This window comes from Haliotis cracherodii, unplaced genomic scaffold (assembly GCF_022045235.1).
Source record: "Haliotis cracherodii isolate W230 unplaced genomic scaffold, xgHalCrac1.p SCAF_20, whole genome shotgun sequence".
In the NCBI taxonomy this organism is placed as follows: domain Eukaryota; kingdom Metazoa; phylum Mollusca; class Gastropoda; order Lepetellida; family Haliotidae; genus Haliotis; species Haliotis cracherodii.
This window is the reverse complement of record NW_027266276.1, coordinates 10966765-10980705: the sequence shown is the minus strand read 5'-3', so window position 1 is coordinate 10980705 and position 13941 is coordinate 10966765.

Sequence of the window (13941 nt, the reverse complement as noted above, 5' to 3'; positions counted from 1 at the left end):
CCAATTGAGGTAATTATACCATGCATGAACCAAGGACAAGGACTGGTCGGCTCGGATTCAGCATAATGTGTCTGAGTAGGGTATCCATGTTAAACTGCGGCATGGTATCTGAGCTGACTTGCATTATAAAAAACGGTACTAATCTGGGCTAGTACAAGCAGCCACAAATACACACACAAACACGTGCATGCTATATGAGTGCAACAGTCTTGAAAGCGACGTGAAACCTCATTCCACTTCACCTCCTGGTAAATATGGTTGAGTAAGTATAGTTAAGTTAAGGACATTAAGAATGATGTTTTGCTTTGTACCCTTGTGTGGAATCGAACCCGGTACATCGGCGATACGGTCCAACGATTATTTACAAACCGATATGTATCTCCTGTGGCCACACGTGTATAACTGTATATTAAACACGTGTATAACTGTATATTAAGAGACGCTAAGAACTGCTCATGGGAGGGAGGGGTGTGTGTGTGTGTGTGGGGGGGGGGGGGGGGTGGTCTCACTAGAAAACGCATATTTCATTTTTTAAAGTATAATTGACTTTTGAGCAGCAATTTAACACGTCATTTTCATAAATAATAATTATGTATTTTATCAAATATTATCTGACCTTATTCTTACATATTCCTTTCTGAACAGGTAGTCAAAAGGGTTATCGAAATAAACATGTAATAAAATATGTCCTTCAACTTCAAACCACATTTTTTTTTATTGTTTTCTCTGTAAATGATTTGAATGATTGCAAAGTCGACATTCAATAAGCAGATACACTGGCGTTATCAACCTTAAAAGTGCATTTCGAGGAAACCTGAGCTGGCAATGAAATATTGAAAAGGTGAAATACAAATTCTGTAAAGATACAAAAAGATCAGGTAAATTATGTTACAACACCGTTGTCCTACACAAACGTCATACGTTGACGCGTTCTAGTGGTAGCCCAGTGGTTAAGGCGCTGGTTCTTCACACCGAAGACCCAGGTTCGTTTCCCCAAACATGGGCACAGTGTTTGGAGCCAACCTGGTCGTGGTGTTCCCTGACATGATAAGGGTGGAATATTGCTACAAACGTTGTGGACCTCTTTTCACTCACTTATAGTGGTATAGGTTAAGGAAACAGGCCGCTCTACGTACCATGTTGTACGAATTACACTTCCGGCACATGGACAGGTTATTTAATGTCAGCAGGAGGATCGGGCCCCTGGTTACACGTCTTAAGATTACTTGACCGAACCATGTCTTCTTTTGTGTACTGACAATAGATTCGATAAAACTGGTTTATTTATCTTATATCCTTTACAACATTGTACGAATATACTAAACTTAATATGGAGGCGGTCGGGTAGCCTAGTGGTTTAAGCGTTCGTTCGTCACGCCGAAGATCCGGGTTCTATTCCCGACATGGGTACAATGTGTGAAGCCCATTTCTGATGTCCCCCGCCGTGATATTGCTGGAATATTGCTAAAAGCGGCGTAGAACCATACTCACTCACTCAACTTAATATGTTGTACTAACTTCACTATACTAATTCTCTGACAAATATTTATGAACCAGTTTTGTATTATGAACGTATTATTTATCATAAAGGTTAATAATTCATATGGGCATAGGCAAATATCCTCTTCTAATTCTTTGCCAAATATTTATGCATCAGTTTTGTATTATGAACGTATTGTGCTTTAAGGACAGTAAGTTACATAATTGTAGGCCGGTTTATCTGCAGTCTTCCGTGTGAGCCTTTGTTAACAACAAATAGGGTTTAAATAGGAAGGTACTCAAGGCACCAGTGCAATCAGCCGTGAGTTTAAACAACAGTAGTTTCCCCAGGTTCCACGATGACGTCTGACACCCCAATAGACCATGGCTGTCTGAACAGACACAAAGAAGAATTCTCACACTGCAGCTGAACAATTTCTGAAGACATACTTTCGTGTGTTTGTGTGTGTGCAAGCATTTATCTGTGTGTGTGTGTTTGTATTTTGTGTGTGTGTGTGTGTGTATGTGTGTATGTGTGTGTTTGTGAATGTGTATGAGTGAATTGTGTGTGTATTTGTGTGTGTGAATTTATGAGTGTGGGTATGAATGTGTGTAATTGTGTATGAGAGTGTGTGTTTGTGTATATGTGTGTGTGTTTTTGTGTGTACGTGTGTGTATGTATGTATTGGTGGATGTATATGAGATTTGGGTGCGATGGAATTTGCGTGCATGTGCTTTTGTGTGTATGCATTTGTCTGTATTTGTGAATAAGTGTGTGTATGTGTGTGCGCGTTAATTTGTGTGCATGCATCTGTGTGTATTTGCCTATGAGTGTGTGAATTTGTGTGTGGTGTGTGTATTTGTGCCCGTTTGAATTTGTGTGTTTGTGTTTTCCTTTGAGTGTATTTGTGTATGATTGTATGTGTTTGTGTGTGAATTTGTGTATGTGTGAGTGTGAATTTGTGTTTGTATGTATATATGTGTGTTTGTGTATTGTATGTGTGTATTCGTGTACGTGTGAATTTATGTGTGTATTTGTGTGGAATTGTGTCTGTGTGTCTTTGTATTGGTGTGTTCGTGTTAATGTGTGTGAATTTGTGTCTTTGTATTTGTATGTGTATGTGTGTATACTTGCGTGTCTGTCTTAGTAATTATGCATTTATGAACATATGTGTGTGTATCGTATATGTGCATTTGTTTGTGGCTGTGTGTGTATTTGTGTGTAATTGTCTTTGTACTTTTGGGTACGTGTGAAATTGTGTATGTGTATTTGTATGAGTTTGTACTTGTGTGTGTATGTGTGAGTGTGAATGTGTGTATATTTGCATGTGTCTGTAAGTGTAAATGTATGGATATATGTGTGTGTGTTTGTATGTGTGTATGTGTGTGCATTTTTGTGTGGTTGTGTGTGTATTTGTGTCCATTTGAATTTAAATGTTTTTGTTTTTCTTTGAGTGTATATGATTGTGTGTATTTGTGTTTGTGTGTATATTTGTTTGAGTGCGCATTTGCGTGTTTGTATTTCTGTGTATATGTATTTGTGTATGTGTGTGTATGTTTTTGTGTATGTGTTTGTTTATGTGTGTGTTTGTATTACTGTGTATGTGTGTTTTTGTGTGTATGAAGTTGTGTGTCTATGCGTGAGTGTGAAATTGTGTAGGAATGGGTGAGTGTGAATTTGTGTGTTTGTATATGTGAGTATTTCTGTATATGTGTACTGTGTGTTGTATGTGTGTATTTGTGTAAGTTTAATTTATGTGTGTGTATTTGTATATGATTATGTCTATGTGTGTGTATTTGTTTATGTGTGAGCGTGCGTGCGTTTTGGGTTGTTCTAGAACATCGATGCATGTTTCTTTTTTCTGAAACAAACATTGTTTAAACAATAGTTTCCAGGTATGTTTTCTTAAACATATGTTGGTAATTTCAGTGCAGCTAGTTCTGTTTAAAAAGGTTGATATTATGTTCTGTGCAACTGGGTTTTTTTCCAGGTAAGCCCTATTAATAAAGAGTATATGACGACTTTTCTTTGGTCCTGACACCAGTCGATCCAGAAAAGATAACCGACTACGTACACAACTTTGGCTCAGTGCGTTTTAGTACTAAATAACGAGTTTACAAGACATTTTGCAAGGTATTACGCATAGAGGTATCGTTGCTTATGTATGTTTAAGTGCTTTTTACAGCTTGTACATAATACTTGCCAGACAAATTTCGTTTTTTCACATCGAAAAACTTCATCATTCTAAAATTATTTACAGCAGTTACAACTCTGTAAAAAGAATATCTGTACCTCGTTATTCAATAAATTGTGGCAGAACATTCAAACACATGCGCATATTTTCTCGTAAATATTTTATTGCTTTCAGTTAAAGCAGACTTTCTTGCGTCTTATTTTTGTCTCTTTTATTTCCCATTTGCATTCCTCTAACCAAACGTTATGTCGGCCACCTTCTGTGGTCTAGTGGTAGAGCGTCCGCCCGGAGAGCGGAAGGTTAGAGTTCGATCTCCAGCCGCGTCATACCAAAAGACGTTAAAACGTGGTACTTGTTGTTACCCTGCTCGGCGTTAATGGGCTTAAACAATGACTGATCGGCTCGGAGTATACTGGGGTATTCGTGTTAAACTGCGGCATGGTATCTCAGTGGTCTAGTACTATAAAATCGGCATTAACCCGGACCACAAACACGCGCGCACGCACGCACGCACGCGCGCGAAGGTCGCTACATAAGTGCAATAATCTTGGACGCGACATGCATTACCAGCCATCGACAGAACGAATCAAAGAACTGGATAATATATCGTTAAATTTTGAAGCAGGTGTAAAAGGTACTTGTATATTCCATGAACTGAATCCGAATCGGCACGACAACGCCGAGTCAACGGAAGCGGACGTAAACGAAGATACGTTTCCATAGGGAGAGCGCTCATATCATTTGTTTGTTCATTTGCTCGATTTGTTTTCGTTCGTTCGTTTGTTTATTTGTTTTTTTTTGTCATATTCCAGCTTTATGCCGGCAGTCTGAAAATTAACGAGTCTTATCCAGACTATCCAGTTATTGGAGACCTACCGACGGTCCTGATTATATCGACTTTAAATCTTAATGTAAAGATGACGGTTATCTGCCGTTACCGGATAATTGAGTTCGATGACATTGTTTTTTGACAATCCTATTTGATAAGTTACGGTACTTGTCTCAACGTTCATCAGAGGACCGAGTGAGGAATGAAAACTGACAGAGATTATTAGATTACCGTTAATCGTGAGAATTGTCAGCGGCGGAGTCTCATGGTTGGTTGCTTGGTTGGTTTGGTGTTTAACGCCGCATTCAGTCGTCTAAGGCGCTGCGATTCGCTGTGCAGAGTTGTGTCCCTTGGGCACGTCTGAAACCTATGATTGTGGGTTCGAATCCCGGTTCGCCCCGATTATCCGCGCTAGTGGGTTTCACCGAAGTGGTAAACCTCTGAAACCTGCATCACTTCGAGCTTTCCTCCCACATTAAGCTGACACACCGCGATATAACTGGAATACTGTTAAAAGCGGCGTTAAACCCAACTCACTCACTCACTATTGAAAAATGCCAGCCCATTAACAAGTACGCTTAAGCACACAACACAGGCAGAGGAGGGGAGAGGATTTTCACGTGCAGGTTATGTTTATAATTTGTTTGATGACGAATGTCACATGTCACCGTCAGGGTTCAAGGCTGCAGAGAGAAAGTTCGGTAATTTGGTAAATTAATCCATGTGTTGCATTTACCTAACCTGAGGCTGCTACAAAAGAAATGTTTGGTCCGAGACATTAAAACCGCCACCAGCGGTGTTCAAAAACGAATATATTTCTCAAACGTTTTTTCTTTACTTATGACCAGCAAAATCTCTGCACTTGTACGGAGCGAACGTAATTCAGACTTGACATATTGTGTTTAGTTTCAACAACACCAGTAAAGGTGCAATCGTGTCATTAATTTTTCTGGTCCATCGATCGCTTGATTGTCTGTTTTGTTTACTGGCCTCCGTTGCATGAGAGGGGTACTTTTGAATTACGTCTGCTGTGTACAGTTGTAGATATTGTGCTGCTTGTTAGTAAAGAAAAAAAACCGTTTAGATAATATTTCGTTTGCATGAGAGTAAAACCATCCAATTTGAGGAGTGTGGGATGTTAATTTGGATTGTTTGTTTGTTATAATTTAACGATGCACTCAGCAATACTCAAGCTATATGACGGCGGTCTGTAAATAATCGAGCCAGGACCAGAGAATCCAGTGATTAATATCATGAGCATCGATCAACGAAATTGAGATGCGATGATCTGCATTAACCAAGTCAGCGAGCCTGACCACCCAATCCCGTTAGACGCCTCTTACAAGAATAGTCGCCTTTTACGGCAAGAATGGGTTGCTGAAGACCTGTTCTATCCCGGTTGTTCACTGGTTAATTTAGAGCCGACGGGAGATGAGACACACACATAAAAATACAAACGGCTTTTGATAACCTACACCTGAATTTATTTTGAACAATAAGGGCTGTATTGGTAACCCGGACATCAATGTGGATGATAAAATAAAATGCGAATATTTTATCGAGATAGTTCGACATATCAACACTCAGCAGGTTTGAACTCTCAAAAGGTTTGAATAACGCTATTATGTATTATTCATGAGCTGCTGTAATTAACAGAAACGAGAAGGGCGTTTCATTGTCAAATAAACCTCAACGCCTATTCCTATTCATAACATTGTTCGTGAAGAGACATGACTCTATTCCGTTTGTTTGGACACCCACCAAGTGAAACATGCGGGTATTTGAGACATGAGGACAAGTGTACGTCGTGGTCACAGACTCTGCACACTGCCCTTTCATACCGTCACGGAGATTGCTGTCAGGATACTAATGAAGAGAGCTGGCATTAGAGGCTTGCATTGTTGGTTGATCATCATTAATAAAAGTGGGGACATCTCATGATGCCTTCACACTTCTCCTGTTGTGCCTGCGTACCCACATATTGCCAAAATAAATACCGGATGATATACTACCATGTGGAATGAACGCGAGTGTGTTCTACAATCTTACTGGCTGAAACACGTTGTTTCTGCGACTGGCTCTTGGAAGTCATTCGAACATTTCACTACCTGTGAATATTCTTCTTGATAAGTAGTTTGACGAAAGAAACACCATTAAAAAAATCGTGTTATTCGGCTTGCCGAAATGGATATTACTTCATTAAATATTACGTTTGATCAATGTATACAAAACAAGTTATTTTTATAATTTGTCCCACATTCTGCTGACCAAGTGGGTTCGGGTAGAACAGAAGCAAATGACGTCATCAATTGAATCATGACGTCATATATGACGTCTATTTGAAATTATGCGGGTTTCATTGACTATTTCAATTCCAGGAAGTTTGAACTTTTGAAACCTCTGCTTTACCAACACATTTTGTATAGAGACTGGATATGACTCAAGCGTCTATCATAAAACTTTTTGAAAGCTTGAAAGCACAATTTTTCAAGAACCTCGTGCACATGGTGCACATTACTGAATGCTTCTTTCCATTCATGATGAATATTTGAGATACTACAAGGGTTACCCAAACATTGTGAAACGGGAATATTTCAATCTTTATTTGTTGGATGATATTTTGTACCATCAAACTTGATCCGTAGCAAACTTTGAGTAGTATATTTTAAACTTCAACGGACCTACCCTGATTTCTGTTTTAAACAGAAATGATTGTCGGTCTTTTATGTCAAATCGCCTTAGGTGAGGTGAAATGGGGTTTAACGTCGTGTTCAAGATTATTGCACTTATATAGCGACGTGTATGCACGTGTGTGTGTGTGTGTGTGTGGCTGCTTGTACTCGTCCGATTTATAGTGCTAGCACACTGAGATACCATGCCGCAGTTTAACATGAATACCCCTCTTAGACACAGTATACTGACTCCGAGCCGACCAGTCCTTGTTTTAGCCCTTTTATGCCGAGCGCCAGACAGGGTAACAACAAGTACCATAGTTTAACTCTTTTGGTATGACGCCGCCGGGGATCGAACCCAGGACCTTACGCTCTTAAGTCTCTTTTAACGTCCACAAATATATAATTGTGTAAAATATTGCCTTGGTATGCGGGATATATTGCATCGTATTGCAAGGCGGCCTGAAAATAATCGAGTCTGACTCCTGGCCGTAAGAGAACGACGACAGGAAATCAACCTGGTCACTGCACTTGACAATCACTTTCCTAATGTCTCTTGTTAAGAACAGTAGAGATTGCTGGGGACCAACTCAAGCCACGGGATCCTCACTTGTTGTATGCTCCAGTGAAACCCGTGAAGATCCAGGGTAGAATTGGTCTTCAGTAACCCATGCTTGCCGTAAAAAGCGACTTTACTCGTCAGAGGCGACTAACGGGATCGGGTGGTCAGGCTCGCTGACTTGGTTGATGCATGTCATCGCATCCCAATTGCGTGGATCGATGCTCATACCTTACGTTCCCGTGTTTCTTCTGCATGTGTGTCTTCTTGCGTGATTTACGTTCCACATGTGCCATATATTCCTGTGTTTCGTTTTGTTATCTTCTGCATGTGTATCTTCTCCTGTGCCCCTGTGCGTGTGACTTACATTCCACATGTGCCATATATTCCTGTGTTTCTTCTTGGTATCTTCTGCATGTGTGTCTTCTCCTGTGCCCCTGTGCGTGTGACTTACGTTCCACAGGAACCATATGTTCCCGTGTTTCTTCTTGGTATCTTCTGCATGTGTGTCTTCTCTTGTGCCCTTATGCGTGTGACTTACGTTCCACATTAACCATATATTCCCGTGTTTCTTCTTGTTATCTTCTGCATGTGCGTCTTCTCCTGTGGTCCTCTGCGTGTGACTTCCGTTCTATATGAACCATATGTTCCTGTGTTTCTTCTTGTTATCTTCTGCATGTGTGTCTTCTCCTGTGCCCCTATGCGCGTGACTTAGTTTCCACATGAACCATATGTTCCCGTGTTTCTTCTTGGTATCTTCTGCACGTGTGTCGTCCCCTGTGCCCCTATTCGCGTGACTTACGTTCCACATGAACCATATGTTCCCGTGTTTCTTCTTGGTATCTTCTGCACGTGTGTCGTCCCCTGTGCCCCTGTGCGTGTGACTTACGTTCCACATGAACCATATGTTCCCGCGTTTCTTCTTGGTATCTTCTGCACGTGTGTCGTCCCCTGTGCCCCTGTGCGTGTGACTTACGTTCCACATTAACCATATGTTCCCGTGTTTCTTCTTGGTATCTTCTGCACGTGTGTCGTCCCCTGTGCCCCTGTGCGTGTGACTTACGTTCCACATTAACCATATGTTCCCGTGTTTCTTCTTGGTATCTTCTGCATGTGTGTCTTCTCCTGTGCCCCTGTGCGCGTGACTTACGTTCCACATGAACCATATGTTCCCGCGTTTCTTCTTGGTATCTTCTGCACGTGTGTCGTCCCCTGTGCCCCTGTGCGTGTGACTTACGTTCCACATTAACCATATGTTCCCGTGTTTCTTCTTGTTATCTTCTGCATGTGTGTCTTCTCCTGTGCCCCTGTGCGCGTGACTTACGTTCCACATGAACCATATGTCCCGCGTTTCTTCTTGGTATCTTCTGCACGTGTGTCGTCCCCTGTGCCCCTGTGCGTGTGACTTACGTTCCACATGTAACATATGTTCCCGTGTTTCTTCTTGTTATCTTCTGCATGTGTGTCTTCTCCTGTGCCCCTGTGCGCGTGACTTACGTTCCACATGAACCATATGTTCCCGCGTTTCTTCTTGGTATCTTCTGCACGTGTGTCGTCCCCTGTGCCCCTGTGCGTGTGACTTACGTTCCACATTAACCATATGTTCCCGTGTTTCTTCTTGTTATCTTCTGCACGTGTGTCGTCTCCTGTGCCCCTATGCGCGTGACTTACGTTCCACATGAACCATATGTTCCCGTGTTTCTTCTTGGTATCTTCTGCACGTGTGTCTTCCCCTGTGCCCCTGTGCGTGTGACTTACGTTCCACATGAACCATATGTTCCCGTGTTTCTTCTTGTTATCTTCTGCATGTGCGTCGTCCCCTGTGCCCCTGTGCGCGTGACTTACGTTCCACATTAACCATATGTTCCCGTGTTTCTTCTTGGTATCTTCTGCACGTGTGTCGTCCCCTGTGCCCCTGTGCGTGTGACTTACGTTCCACATGAACCATATGTTCCCGTGTTTCTTCTTGGTATCTTCTGCACGTGTGTCGTCCCCTGTGCCCCTGTGCGTGTGACTTACGTTCCACATGAACCATATGTTCCCGTGTTTCTTCTTGGTATCTTCTGCATGTGTGTCGTCCCCTGTGCCCCTGTGCGCGTGACTTACGTTCCACATGTAACATATGTTCCCGTGTTTCGTCTTGTTATCTTCTGCATGTGTGTCTTCTCCTGTGCCCCTGTGCCTTGTGACTTACGTTCCACATGTAACATATGTTCCCGCGTTTTCTTCATGGTCCCCTGTGCCCCTGTGCGTGTGACTTACGTTCCACATGTAACATATGTTCCCGCGTTTTCTTCATGGTCCCCTGTGCCCCTGTGCGCGTGACTTACGTTCCACATGTAACATATGTTCCCGTGTTTTCTTCATGGTCTCCTGTGCCCCTGTGCGCGTGACTTACGTTCCACATGTAACATATGTTCCCGTGTTTTCTTCATGGTCTCCTGTGCCCCTGTGCGTGTGACTTACGTTCCACATGTAACATATGTTCCCGCGTTTTCTTCATGGTCCCCTGTGCCCCTGTGCGTGTGACTTACGTTCCACATGTAACAAATGTTCCCGCGTTTTCTTCATGGTCCCCTGTGCCCCTGTGCGTGTGACTTACGTTCCACATGTAACATATGTTCCCGCGTTTTCTTCATGGTCCCCTGTGCCCCTGTGCGTGTGACTTACGTTCCACATGTAACATATGTTCCCGCGTTTTCTTCATGGTCCCCTGTGCCCCTGTGCGTGTGACTTACGTTCCACATGTAACATATGTTCCCGCGTTTTCTTCATGGTCTCCTGTGCCCCTGTGCGTGTGACTTACGTTCCACATGTAACATATGTTCCCGCGTTTTCTTCATGGTCTCCTGTGCCCCCGTGGGCGTTATTTCCTTCCGATTTGTGCCATATATTCCCGCGTTTCTTCTTGGTATCTTCTGCACGTGTGTCGTCCCCTGTGCCCCTGTGCGCGTGACTTACGTTCCACATGTAACATATGTTCCCGCGTTTTCTTCATGGTCTCCGTTGCCCCCTGGGCGTTATTTCCTTCCGATTTGTGCCATATATTCCCGTTATTCTTCCATTTCTTCTTTTGTACCCCCGCGCGTGTGACTTACGTCCCATATGTTTGCTTCCAGGTGAATAATTTCCTTGACATGTTTATTATATAGCTGGATTCAATCGAACAATGGCCTCTACTTTTAGCAAAGATTTCTGGTTACTATCGATATATTCTTCAGCCTTTGTAGACATTGTCTTCCACTGTTCCGCGGTTTTGGCAATACATAATTATCATGCACCGCGTTGAATGTGTTTTCATTAATTCAACAAATATTCCAGGTATATATAATACAATAAATATATAACTTAATGCAGTAGTTATGGTAACAACTCAAATACTTTACAAATTGGACAGAAAACAGTCAAAACTACCTTATATACATATTCAGAGATAAATTCACATACAAAGAAATTAGATGTTTTACATAATTTATTATTTATTTATTACTAAATTGTGATTTCTTGTGTCCTTCCATGCCTTATTTAGAAATACACAAAAACTATGTATGAACCAAGAAATACCAGTAAATGTAGAACGTCCACGTCAGAGAATAAGTCTGGACTATCCGACGAAACAGTTTCCATGTGGCGTGAAAGGCAAACTAGCGGTACAAATAGAAGGTTGACATGGGCAACGTTTGAACAAGGTAACGGTAAATCAACCACATAACCGGTCTTGACAGCCCGATCCAATATATTTGCCCTATTTGCCCACATGTTCTTACAACCCCGTTTATTCTATTTTATTGGACGTTCTTTTACAGTTTGTCTTATGAAAAAGAATGGATTTATTGCCATGTATATTAAAAGAAGTGCTCGGATAGACACACACTTGAATTTTCTTTAAGCTTTCGTATGACACAAAAATAGCTTTATGTGACTTTATAGAAGCACGTCATGAAATATACAACACATGTGAACAGAATATATAAATATTTGCCCCCTAACGAAACAAAGAAACATTGTTCACATGCGTGAATCGGAGCATGTCACCCTTTTCATTCGAACAGCCCTGTTTAATATGGCATACATATATACCACCGCACTGGAGCGTTCTTTGAAGTTGTATAAGTGGCGCTTAGTGTAGCCATGAAGTAAATAAAGTATTGATCGATATCCTGTATCCACTTTTATAAGTGGAATTATTTCGGCTGAGAAACTCGAGGATCGGTGAATGCCTTTATTTCTCCGAACAATGGCTGGTTAGGTGTGTCTGTAGGCAAGTCTCGTGTATTGTTAGATTTAATGTTTGAGCTCACCTTATGTGATCCCTGACGTGACATATCTGAAGTATTGCTTGGAGCTTTTCACTTAAAGTGACATGATAGCAAAGCGTTTGTCAAGTTGCATGATTGATAGTCAAGCTGGAAGCATGAGAGTACTTACTGGAATCTAAATGTCAAAATGTGCTTAATTTCAAACTTGGTAAACTTTTTGTTATTGTAAGACGTGATAGAAACCGATTTGTTCCTTTTCAGGGTGAGGGTGGGTTTGGGGTGGCGGTTGATAAAGACATTATATATTTTCATTCACTGATTTAAGACAACATATTTCTTTTCACGACTATCAACATGTTCAGTGACCATTTTTTTTGTAAAACCCGAGGACCAATTCATTTTTCCTATTATTTCTGGTTCATATTATAAATCTACCCACCAGATCACTCACCCGCCGAGAGATGGCACAGCCGGTCCCTGGGTGCCACGGACCATGGATTGTAGGCTATGCAAATTATTCATCATGGCAGACTGGGCACAATGAGTAGACTTCTACGTTTGGTGTCATGTCTTGCTTCAAAAGCTCCATGGTTTTCACCCGAAATGTTCGTGAACAATATACAAATTGAAATTAATTACTGATGTTTTTTGTTTATCTGTGGTTTAACGCCACACTCAACAATATTCCAGCTACTGATGGGGTTGGGTGGCCAGTCTCGCTGACTTGGCTGATGCATGTCATCGAATCCCAATTGCGCTGATCGATGCTCATGATGTCAATCACTGGATTGTCTGGTCCAGACTCGATTATCTACAGACCGCCGTCATATAGCTGGAATATTGCTGAGTGTGGCGTTAATTACAAGCAAAAATAAAAAAAACATTCCAGCTGTAGGACGGTGGTCTGTTAATAATCTTGGTCAGACAGTCCAGTGGTTGATATTGTGAGCAAACGATGCACGTCGTCGGATACGATAACACGCTATCAACCGAGCCTGACCACCCGATCCGTTTGGTTGCCTCTTACCACCAACGTAGGTCTGGGGGACCTTCTCTAACCCGGACTATCGGCGGGGAACCACCAGTGTTCAGGGACAAGAGTTGTGTTCCTTGTAACATGCAGTTTATCCGACTTCGCTCTATTCAGGGGGTACTAAGAAAGTGTTGAAATATGTTTCAGTGCCATAATCTAATACGTTTCCGCAAACTACAATGGTTACACAGTTTCATGAAACATTATATTCACTGGTTGTGCGTTCGAATCCCAGAATTGACCCACTTTTCATTAATGGTTTGTCAGCACCATATGCGTGCGTTCGAGTTTCACTAAAGTGGGGAAAAGTCTATTCCAACTGCGTCACTTGAGCTTTGATAGGGGCACGGGTGGCTCAGCTGGATAGAGCACGGTAGATCAGTTGGATAGAGGTTCCGTGGACCAGTTGGATGGAGGCACAGGTGGATCAGCTGGATAGAGGCACGAGTGAATCAGTTGGATAGAGGCAGAGTGGATAAGTTGGATAGAGCACGGTAGATCGGTTGGATAGAGGTTCCGTGGATCAGTTGGATGGAGGCACAGTAGATCAGATGGATGGAGGCACAGGTAGATCAGTTGGATAGAGCACGGTAGATCGGTTGGATAGAGGTTCCGTGGATCAGTTGGATGGAGGCACAGGTTGATCAGTTGGATAGAGCACGGTAGATCAGTTGGATAGAGCACAGTGGATCAGTTGGATAGAGGCACGAGTTGATCAGTTGGATAGAGGCAGAGTGGATAAGTTGGATAGAGGCACAGGCGGATAAGTTGGATAGACCACAGTAGATCAGTTGGATAGAGCACAGTGGATCAGTTGGATAGAGGCACGAGTTGATCAGTTGGATCGAAGCACGCAGGATCAGTCGGATAGAGGCACGGGTGGATAAGTTGGATAGAGGCACGGGTGGATAAGTT